Consider the following 12,841-nt stretch of genomic DNA (forward strand, 5'->3'; position numbering starts at 1 on the left):
TTCCAGTGCTTTGTCTTCCCTGACAATTACCCAAGGTTTTGTCTCCTTATTAGACAAAGAAGTTATACTCACACATCTATAACACCATTATCCTCATTCTAGCCATGCTTTCATTGCCCACTCTTAATCATCACCTCATTTGAAAATTTTTAGTTCAATATTTCATTCCTTTATGGCCTGAATTTCTGGACTTTCAAAGGGACCAAATAATTGAAGAATGAAGCTCTATTAATAACCAAAAAATCTGTAGCAAACCTTTGCCAGGTATTGTTTGTTTATTTATAAATTGGATCTCTGAAGGCTAACCTGCAGAAAAGAGATTCTAAGAGTACAATTATAATTCAGAATGAGAGGGCTATATATGAAGTCTGTCTGGAAAAAATCCAGCCATTGTTGATATAACAAGATTGATTTGCACAACATCGATAGAACCTGGGAGCCAAGGAGAGTGGACTGCAATGTGCATATGTGAACAAAGACGATTTCATGGTATTAGCCAGTGGAGATGGTAGACACCATTAAGTGAGCATCTGTAATGTGTGGCCTTCACATTCAAAATGACAGAGCAAGTAAAGTAATAAATCTGCATCAAATTTTGCATTAAGCTTGAACATTCCTCCACAGAAATATTCAGGTTAATCGGAAGGCCACAGCTCTGAGCAACTGGTGACTGGCAGCTTCATCACAACAACATGCCTGCTCATGCATCACATCTCATGCAGAGTTTTTTGGTGAAACAATAAACCACCCATATGATTCAGCCCTCCTACAGCCCAGATTTGGTGTCCAGAGACTTCTGGCTTTTCCCAAAACTAAAATCACCTTTGAAAGGGAACAGATTTCAGACCATTGATGAGATTTAGGAAAATACAACTGGGCAGCTGATGGCAGTTGGGAGAACTGTGTGAGGTCCCAAGGTGCCTACTTTGAAGGGGACTGAGGCATCATTGTCCTTTGTACAATGCTTCTTGTATCTTCTATCTTCTTCCACAAATGCCTCTATTTTACATAGTACATGGCTGGATTCTTTCTGGGCAGACTCATATATCACTGCAGACCAGTCTTAAATCTGGAAGGGAACTTCCCAAGGAAATTGGGTCTAATTCCCCTTCCAATGTGAGAAGTTCTTTCATATTTCTGACATTTCATGAACTTACTCAGTTGTAATCTTTCAAACAGAACACTTCTGATGACTATTCCATAAAAAAAGTCTGTTCCATTTTCCTTAGTCCCAGCTAAGCATTCTAAATCTAAAAGAGGGAACACACAGTTCACATATTTCAATAGGTGGTTTCCCAAGATATTTTCTCCAGAAAGCCTTTCAACGTGACCTCATAGATTGCATGACTAATAACAAACACAGAATGCCCCAAAGCCCTTTGTGCATAGAAAAGCAACTAGTGGAGGCTAGTCACCATCCTCTAAATTCTGCATTCCAGAAATGTCAAGTCATTTGAAAAGTGAAAAGACTTTGAATCATGAAGATCATACACCAGCAGCTCCATAGGGTGTGACAATAATCAAATTATCAATGAATCAGAGATGAATGTTTAAAGCTGCTTTGGAAAAAAGTCTAAACAAGACATAGAGGACAAGCATAAATCAGTTTCGTTAAAGGAATCATAGTATGCCAGATAGTTCAGTTGCATTACACAAAATACATATTTTACAAGAGATTCTGAATCAGAAGGAATTCATGGTAAACATATGCTAAAAATAAAACCACATACTAACATTTCTTCTAGATTAGCATGTTACAGAATCTTGATGATTGAATCTTATTTAACTTTGCTTAACTTAGTACATCTCAAATGTGTCTAGCTATAACCAACCTGGGGAGGGAGAGAAGCAGCAATGTGCGAGAGATACATCAATCAGTTGCCTCTCACACACCCCCATCTGGGGACCTGGAGTGCAACACAGGTATGAGCCCTGACTGGGAATTGAACCAGGGTCCATTTGGTTCACAGGCTAGCACCAAATCCACTGAAACACTGAATTCTTTTCATTTGAAAGATAAAGGAATAATGACCCATAAAAGTTTTCAAAATTCCTAACTAAATCAAGAAAACTACTTAGTTGCAGAGCCAGGAGTACAACTGAGGTATATGGCAGTTTATAAGCCTGGAGGATTCTCCTCTTCTGCCTTTAGTATTTCAAAATACCCAGGGAAAGATAACATTCCAAACATAATTGCAGATTGGTTTCTTGGTCCTCTCCTTCATTCCCTCTTTAAGAAAAATTTTACCACCTATAGCAATGATTTATAGCCAGATGGGTATTGTGCTGAGAGAGATCAGACAAGGGTGTTGACAGATGCTATAGAGCAAGGAGCATATGAAATGGTAAACTACACTTTTTTATTTGGAAAAAAGAACTTCTAAGCCTGTTTTATATTTTAAATTACAAAAAGCATGACATTATTGATTACCAAAAATGGTAAGGATTTTAAAAAGCTGTGAGACACTGACAATAAGAACACAAATGAAGAGAACATAATCTCACCTTACATAGGCTTTCTGGAGGAAATAACATTTAATATGGCAGAGAACAAGTAGGAATCAGCCAGCCAAGCCAAAGCAAGAGTGGTTGTAGGGTGTTTCTGACAGAGAGGGTAGTAACTGTTAAGAACTAAAGGAAAAAGAGGTGGTGCCATGACTAAGGTAGTGCAAATAGTTCAGTGGGGCTGAAGGAGAGAGCAGGCTATTGGAGAGGGCAGAAACCAAGGAAGTGGGAATGGCAGGGAAAGGTATGTGGTCAGAGATAAGCAAAATAGTAAAGAGAGGGTAGGTCTTGAAGGGCCTTGTATCCCATGCAGTGGAATTAATCTTTATTGTGTATACAATAACAAAACATTGAAAAGTTTCAGCAAGAGAGTTATATAATAATCAGATGTGAATTATAAAATCATTTAGGGCAAAAACTCACACTTACAGAAGGAAGTTTGTACTGTGTTCAAATTTTTCTCATACTTAATTTTCATTTTTTTTAAACCAGGGTGGCCTTTATTCTGAGTGCTGAGTGATTATTATATAGGGCCTAGGGAGAAATTCTGACAATTTAAATCACTCAGAGATTGAGGTTCAAGAGTCAGCTCACCAAAAGTGCATAGCTGACTCAAAAGCAGTAACATAAATTGACCAAGTCAATAAGTATTGCAATTGGGGTCACCAAGAGAATAATGCACAATGAAACACATTCGCTATTTCCCTAAGACAGTAGATTCATTGTGAACACTTTATTTTAAATCTTATATTAAGGTTTTATATATTCTAATTGAATAAACAAATTTTTAAAATTTTCTTTCATAATTTAACTTGTCATCATCTTGAAATTAATTGTCCATCAAAATATTGTCTCAACCACCCTCACCCCAAGACTTATACTGGAGAAGCTCATCATTTTTTAAGGTCCTGCAACAGTTATAATGTAGTGATCCTCATCCCATGACCAATTTACCTGAACTGCAATCATTTTACAAATAATGATTTTAATGAAGTTGGTCAACTATATTAGAGCCCGTGTTCCACTTAACTGTCATAGGCCCTACATAACTCCAATACCATTACAACCATTGTTTGGTACCTTAAATCCTTTGTCACTGCAAAACCCTATTGAAGAACAAACAATAATTATACTAGAAGCATAAATAACAAATCAAAAAGTAATACTAATAATGCAATACTTTCTATATCTTAGGCACTGCATCTATTATCTCAGACATATACAAACTCCTTTACAAAATCCCACAAGTCAAATACTCTTAGGATCCCAATTTAACAAATGAGGAAACTAATCCTTAGAGGAATTAGTAAACTGCCAAGGATCATACAGCTTGTGATCAAAATAGGAATTCAAATCCAGGTCTGTATGATTGCAAAACATAACTCTTAACCTTATACTTTCTAGTATTTCTAGTTACTTATTATAGAGCAATCACTATATTCTTAGAACTGTGCTAGTCAATTTACAAATACTATATCATTTAACCTCCAAACTAACCTACCAAAAGGTAATATACATATTTTACAGATTAAGAAACCAAGGCTGAAAAAACTTATTTAAATTGTCAATTCTCATACAGATAGAAAGAAGCAAAGGCAGGACTCATATCTAGATTTGTCTGATTCTAAATATGTTTGTTTAACCACTATCTATGCCATTAGAGTATGATAACATAAACCAGTCATTTCCAGCTATTCTTCACAGAACTCCATGTCTCTCAATACATGGATCAATGTTCACCACAGTAGACAGAGGAGTTGACAGAGGGAGCAGAAGGGAGGTTGAGAGGGCATGCCCCTCTTTCCTACTTCTCTTGTAATTCAAATGGTACAACTTCGTGTTTATCTGTTTTATATTTAGATTTCAAGATTTTAAAAGAAGAAAGAGCATTTTACTATTTTTAAAAGTAGAAATCCATTGTGTCAAGTTTTTACCCTCTAACCACCTTAGCAGAGGTTGGTTGACAGTCATCTGAGACCTGAGGGCATGGAACTCCGAACTGACAGGAGAACACAGCTGTGAAGACCCAGTATAGATTGCAGCAAGGAAATCCATAAAATGGGCATCTTATGTGGAGCACAGGGATCCTTTTGTTTCCCCTCTCTCCTCCTGTGGTGCTTCCTGTCTCAGATTCCAAGACTATAGAGTAAAAGAAGAGACATCCAAAGCTAACAGTTGCAACATCAATTTTCTTAAGTGTCAGTGGGCTTTAGGCTCCAAGTCATGAAAGCCTGTCCTAGGCCAGTCTTGCAGATTTTAAAGTCACATTTCCTCTGTTCTTCAAAAAAGCAGGGGGATGGGCCTCATGGGACCAAATGCCCTTTGTTCTGCCTCAAGATGCTTATAGTCATAGACATCAAATACAACCAAGTATAATGTTTCACAAATATATTCCATGGAGCCCTTAAGACACTCCTTGAAAAAAAGTTCTCATGGACAAATAAATGTTAGGAATATTGCATAAACTCTTTCTCAAAGATAGAGTGACCTATAATTAATCATCTAAACTAGGCCACTTCTGCATGCCAAAAGGGATGTTAGTAGTAATTATACTGAGACAACAAGAACATGCTGGAAATGTCCTGGGAATATTGGAACCTATGATTAGCCTGATGATTAGCTCAGAAGTTTCCAAATTTATATGGTCACAGAACATTTTTCTCCCCTTGTAACACCTGCTAACCTCATGAGAGACCATTATTCCACAGAATATAATTTGGAGATAAAGTTAGAGGTTCTACAAGAATCTTCATGGAATGCAATAGACCAATGCTTCCCAATCATTTTCTGTCAATGAATACCTAGGAGAGAAATTGTTAATTGTCATAGAAAGTTAAATGGTGAGGTTCCTCATATCCATAAACGATGTCCAGGGGAGTAAGGTGTTTGCTAGCATTTCTATCTCAGCATTCCTGTAATCCTCTGACACATATAGATATTGGGCAAACAGGTCAAGAATCTGTGAATAGACCAAAACATACCCACAAATGACCTCCATGTGTTTCTCTTCCTTAAGACCAATTGCAGATGATTAAATTAAATGAAGGACTAACAAAACTATTTTTGACCTTTATTCTTCTCTTGGCCTCTTTTGTCGCCTAGAATTTGGGTCAGTGCAAAGGTAAGGGGGATGGGGGACATCCATAATAGTGTCAACAATAAAGCAATCCTGAAAATTATGGGATATTCAACAAATGTCATGACTGACTCAATCATGACACTGAAAAAAAAAGCACTTCTATAGAAAAACACCTATATTGGGTATTTCAACATAAAGTTCAATACAAGAAATTGGTTAAACAAACAGCAGACAATTAAAAAAGCATAAAAGAGAACACTGGGGCTACACAGAGACTGAGCTCAAGCCTCAGATTTCTGAGGAGTGGTCACTGCCCAATGATTATAGCACATCAGAAGAGTACAGGAGACTTGGTCTGTTCAGAGCCTCCTGAACAATCAACCAACTGTAGATGATTTCTCTCACTTAATTATAGAAGCATTTAGAAAAAAAAATCTGCATCTTCAAGCGCTGGATTTAATACCAGAACCAGCAGATAGTCCCTACCAAAGACTTGCCATTGGATTGAGGACTGAGCTCTAAGGTAGCTCTTGATAAGTCTGAGTTTATTTAGCTCAATAACCTGACAGAAAACACCTTGGAGAGGGGCTTAATTTAAATGGAAATTTGAAGCACCTCAGCCTTAAATGTTGCTTTCAAAATTTCAGTGAAGAAATAGGAGGCAAAAGGTATAGCTCAGATGGAAGAGAGGAACTTGAGAGATATTCCCACATTTTCTATTCAGGAGGGAAAAAAAACTCCCATTTTAGAAAGCAAGGAAACAGGAGTTGAAGGTTAGTCCTACCATGTGCTTTTACATTGTATTATTCATTTCATAATGATCATTTTGCCCAATTCAGCTATTCAGTGAAAAATCAGAAGCCATGCACTTAACAAGCTGCCCTCCAAAATTTATTCCAGAGGTCACACTCTGCTTACCTTCCTTAAAGGTTCTGTGGAACAAAGAAGTACAAAGGAATTTCCCTACACCCTGGCCAAGGAGAAAGCATGAAGGGCCTCAGATTAAAGGGTATGATCTGAAATTATAAACTGATGAAAACATTTAAAACTAACATACTCAAGAGAGGAAGTGTATTTTAAAGGTTAAGATTGCAGGTACTGACTTCCAGCCCCTTCTGATTTAGCCACTATTCAATTTGGAACAATTCTTTGCTCAAATAAATTCTTAAAATTTTAATATGCCAAGGAAGATGGCATCAGGGTAGGAGGAAGCTGATTCCACTTTCCCCTACACATGAGAGGAAATCCTAGCTGATCTACAGAGGAACAGAGGAAATAGCCAACAGTACCTCAGCATATATGAAAATAAGAGACCAAAAATTGTAGCAGACACTGAAAAACCAGACAGTAAGGAAAGTGCTTCAGGACAATAAGGTCCCAGGGACTAGCGTGGGGACCAGGGTGGCTGCAGCCCCAGGCCCAGTGCCCCCCAGGTCTGCCACAGGGTTCTTGGGAGAGAAGTGGGTCAACTGCTCCCTCCCCAGCCAAATAAGGTTTGAGCAGCACTGGGAGAGACCTGGTTGCTTGAAGTTGCAGAGAGTAGAATAAGTACTAAGTGGCAAACACAAAGGGGCTGAGAGCACCCACAGAGTCTGTGGACACTGCTTGGGGAGAGTTGAGAGTCGAGCAATGACAGGCCCTGACCCCTATAGTCACCAGTGTGGCTGGGCAATTGGGCTGTGGGAGAGGCCAAGCTACTATATGGAGTGGCAAGCTTGAGTAGGAGGAATTTCTCAAAAAGAAAAAGCAAAAAGAGAGACGCTGTTTGGGGAATTCTCCTACAGCAATTACAGTGGCCTCCCTGCTGCCAGCGGGCAGCGATCCCGAGGTTGTGCTGAAGGTTGTGTGGAAGACCCTGCACACCCCCCTAACACTGGGAAGGGTGGGCACCTGCAGGGCTGAAGCAGCCTGGTGGAGCGTGTGCTCATCCACACCCCAGCCCACAGTGGTAACCCCCAGGGAAAGTGCATGTTCAGGAAGGCCTGGATGCCATACCCAAGGTGCCAGGGAGGGGTGCCAGACTAGCTCTGGGGAGAGTGCACATCTGAGTGTAGATCGGGAAGGAAGAAAAGCCATAACAATCACCCCTCAGCCTGCTGCAGTCAGCAAGACCAGAAACAACTGGTTTGGCCACTTTGAAACCAAGAGGCTTTTTAATTTAATTTTATTTTATTAGTAATTTTTTATTTTTTAATTTTTATTATTTTTATCTTTCAATTCCTTTTTGCTCTCTTTCCTTCTTGTTCTTTTATTCCTTTTTCCTTTCTTTGCAATTTTATCTCTTCCTTCCTTCTTATGTTTTTTAATACCTACAAGTGAGACACAAAAATACATGGAACTGTAAAAAGACCAGAGTTGGACCCAAAGAAGAAGCATCACACAGCTGACACAGTGAGACAAATTTCACTCTGCTACTACAGAGAACCTGCAAGTTACTGCATATTTGTATTATTATTTTGTTCATTATTCTTACATCTTTTATTTTAGTAGTATTTTTGTATTCCTATTCTTTGTGTATAGTCTGCTTTACTTGGCTGGTAATATTGTATCATTTGACAGGTTTCCACAGACCTCTGTTTCATAGTGTATTGCTAATTTACCGTTCTTCACGTCACTTGTGTTCCATTAGCATACTACCCAAGGTCCTATACTCCGCATTCTTGTTACCCAGATCACATACATTCTTTCATATAACTGTTGTTCCATTATTGTTATAAATAATAGTTGTTCCATACAATTGTAAATACTAAAAAGCAGCCCTCCCAGATCTTAGTGCACTTCACAGTTTCCTTAATTCTATTACTGTAGTGGTTAACTCTATTCTCTCACACACTACACCTATTCACTAACCTTTACTCTCACCATACCTCAGAATTTGACCTCCCACAAACTCACTGCTTTCTAGATCCAACTAACAATCCTTCCCTCCCCAACAAGAGTCTTATCTTCTCTCCATCCTTTCGAAAAATCAGCTAGTTGGGTGGAATATTACAGTTACCACTACACATAACCAAAAGATCTCCTATCTATTCTCTACCAGCTGCTACCATAAATATCATAGAATACTCTCTGGCTGTCTTAAACCATTTTTCCTTCCCCTTCCAACTGCTGACAAAAAAGAGTAGGTGGAAGCGGTGAACACTAGGATACACACTGGAAGAGGAAACCCAACAACAAAGGAACCACCAACAGATAACAACAGAAGAAAGTGAAGGAGAGAGTGGAAACCACACAAACCTCAATTCCAAGACCTATCTGGAAATACAACTACACAGTGGAGAAATTACCCCCCCCCCAAAAAAAAACAACTGAACAAGAGCAAGAGAGAATCCTGAAAACCTTGTAACACATGGAAGAACCAGCTTCAACACAGCCAGCCCACACCAGCACAACAAAATACAAGACGTGGCAGACAGAGTGACCCTCAGTTAACCAGCTGGTGGGAAGGAGCCACCAAAGAAGGACCCAACAGTAATCAAAACCCAAAGACAAACACAGAGCCAACTTAAATGACAGCCAAGACCAATGAGTTTGGGAAATCAAGGAGACTACACCACTGAATCTCACAAGTATTCTACCACAGAAGTCCACACCATAAACCCAGGGAGCCAGAACAGATCAATTTAAGAAGCTGAGGCTAACAAGAAGAGTCTCACAGACAATGGAGAGACAAAAAAAATCTCCAAATGAAAGGAAAGGAGGAAGCTCACCTTGGAAACACCTTGGAAAGAGTATTAAATGAAATAGAGAAAACTCAACCATCAGATATTGAGTTCAAAGCAATTGTTATTAGGAAGCTCAATGAGCTCAAAATGAGTTACCAGAAACTACAGGGAAACTACAATGAACTCACAACAAACTACATAAACATGAAAAAGGAAATAGAAACTATCAACAAGAGCCAAGAGGAAATGAAGAATACAATTTCTGAAATGAAGAACACAGCAGAAGGTATCAAAAGCAGGCTCTATGAAGCAAAGGATCAGATCAGTGAGTTAGAGGACAAAGTAAAAAAAAAAAAAACACAGAAAGAACAAGAAAAGGAAAAAAGGCTCAGAAAGAATAAAGAGGGATTAAGAGAAATATAAGACAATATGAAATGTAATAATATCCATATAATAGGGATACTAGAAAGAGAAGAAGAAGAGCAAGGGGTAGAAAACCTATTTTAAAAGTAATGGCGGAAAACTTCCCGAAATTGATGAGAGAAAAAGTCACACAAATTCAGGAAACCCAGAGAGTACGAATCAAGAGGTACCCAAAGAGGCCCACCTCAAGACACATCATAATTAAAATGGCAAAATGTCAAGACAAAGAGAGAATCTTAAAAGCAGCAAGGGAGAAACAGGAAGTAACATACAAGGGAGCCCCAATAAGGCTAGCAGCTGACTTGTTAATGGAAACGTTCCAAGCCAGAAGAGAATGGCAAGAAATATTCCAAGTAATGAGAATGAGAGACCTGTAACCTAGGCCACTTTACCCAGCAAGGCTCTCAATCAAGATAGAAGACCAAATAAGGGACTTCCCAGACAAAAGAAGTCTAAAACAATACACTTCCACCAAACCAGCTCTGCAAGAGATGCTAAACAGACTGCTTTAAGGAAAGGAAGAAAAAGAGAAAGACAGGAACACAGGTAGGAAAATGGCAATGAATAAGTACCTATCAATAATGAACTTAAATGTAAATGGATTAAATGCTCCAATCAAAAGACATAGAATAGCTGAATGGATAAGAAAGCATGACCCACACATATGCTGCCTACAAGAGACCCACCTCAGGAAAAAAGAGTTACACAGACTGAAAGTGAAGGGCTGGAAACAAATATTCCAAGCAAATGAACAGGAAAAAAATGGGGTAGCAATACTCATATCAGACAAAATAGACTTCAAAAAAAGAGCCATAAAGAGAAACTCAGAAGGTCACTTCATGATACTCAAGGGAAGAATCCACCAAGAAGACATAAATATTATAAATATATATGCACCCAAAATAGGAGTACCCAAATACATAAAGAAAATTTTAGAGGATTTCAAGAAAGATATGGACAGCAATACAATTACAGCAGGGGATTTTAACACCCCACTGTCAAAAATGGACAGATCTTCCTAACAAAATATGAACAAAGATATTGTGACATTGAACAATGCTGTAGATGACATAGACTTAACTGACATATATAGAGCCCTTCAACCCAAAGAAGCTAAATACACATTCTTTTCAAATGCACGTGGAATATTTTCAAAGATAGACCACATGATAGAACACAAACCAAACCTCAACAACTTCAAAAACTTGAAATCATACCAAGCATTTTCTCCTAACACAAGGGACAGAAATTAGAAACCAAGCCCACGGGAAAAAAGAAAAAAAAAAAAAACCACTCAAAATCATGGAGATTGAATAGCATGCTATTAAACAATGAATGGGGCAAGGATGTAATTAGGGAAGAAATCAAAAACTTTCTGGAAACAAATGAAAATGAACTCACAATAACCCAAAACTTATGAGACACAGTGAAAGCAGTTCTAAGAGGGAAGTTCATAGCAATACAGAGCTACCCAAAAAAGATAGAAACATTTCAAACAACTAACCTAACGCTACAACTACAAGAACTTGAGGAACAACAGCAATGACAGCCCAGAGCAAGTAGAAGGAAGGAAATAAATAAGATCAGAGCAGAATTAAATGACATGGAGACTAAAAGCACAATTCCAAGGATCGATGAATCCAGAAGCTGGATCTTTGAAAAGATAAACAAAATTGACAAACCTTTAAGCAGAATCATCAACAAAAAAAAGAAACAGGACCCAAATAAACACAAACAGAAATGAAAGAGGAGAGATTCAGACTGATACCACAAAAATACAAAGGATTATAATAAATTACTATGAAGAACTATATACCAAGAAATTTGAAAACCTAGGTGAAATGGACAAACTTCTAGAAAAATATAATTTTCCTAAACTCAATGAAGAAGAAATGCCTGAACAGACTAATAACAGCAGATGAAACTGAAGCACCAATCAAAAAAACTCCTGACACACAAAAGCCCGGGACCAGATGCTTTCACAGGAGAGTTCTAGAAAGCATTTAAGGAAGAGCTAACCCCTATACTTCATAGACAATTCCAAAATATCCAGAATGATGGAAGACTCCCAAATTATTTTTATCAAGCCAGCATCATCCTAATTCCAAAACCAGATAAAGACACAACAAAGAAAGAAAACTTCAGGCCAATATCGCCAATGAACATAGATGCTAAAATCCTCAACATAATATTAGCAAACCACATCCAACAATATAATAAAAAGATCATACACCATGACCAAGTGGTATTCATCCCAGGAATGCAAGGATGGTTCAAGATTCACCAATCAGTAAATGTAATACATCACATAAACAAAAGCAAAGACAAAAATCACATGACCGTATCAATAGATGCAGAAGAAGCACTTGATAAGGTACAGCACCCATTCATGATAAAAACACTCAGCAGCATGGTAAGAGAGGGAGCATTCCTCAACATAATAAAGGCTATATATGAGAGACCTACAGTGAACATCATACTCAATGGGCAAAAATTAAAATCTTTTCCATTAAGATCAAGAACAAGCAAGGTTGTACACTTTCACCACTTCTATTCAATACAGTATTATTGAATACAGTTTTAGCCACAGGAATCACACAAGAAAAGGAAATATAAGGCAACCAAATCAGAAAGGAGGAAACAAAACTTTCATTGTTTGCAGATGACATGATAATGTACATAGAAAATCCAATAGACTCCACCAGAAAACTGCCTGACCTAATAAATGAATTTGGCAAAGCAGCGGGATACAAAGCCAATATCCAGAAATCAAAGGCATTCTTGTATACCAACAATGAAACAGCAGAAGTAGAAATCAGGAAAAAAATCCCATTTGATATAGTAAAAAGAAAAATAAAATACCTATGAATAAACCTAATCAAGGTGGTAAAAGACCTGTATACAGAAAACTACACAACACTAAAGAAAGAAATCAAGGAAGGCACAAAATGGAAACATATACCATGTCCATGGATCAGAAGAATTAAAATCACCAAAATGTTCATACTACCCAAAGCAATTTACAGATTCAATGCAATACTAATTAAAGTACCAATGGCATATGTCACAGGCATAGAACAAACACGTCAAAAATTTATATGGAACCACAAACGACCCCAAATAGCTGCTGCAATTTTGAGAAAGAAGAGCAAAGTAGGAGGGATCTCAG

The sequence above is a fragment of the Phyllostomus discolor genome, chromosome X (genome assembly GCF_004126475.2).
Source record: "Phyllostomus discolor isolate MPI-MPIP mPhyDis1 chromosome X, mPhyDis1.pri.v3, whole genome shotgun sequence".
NCBI classification, from domain to species: Eukaryota; Metazoa; Chordata; class Mammalia; order Chiroptera; family Phyllostomidae; genus Phyllostomus; species Phyllostomus discolor.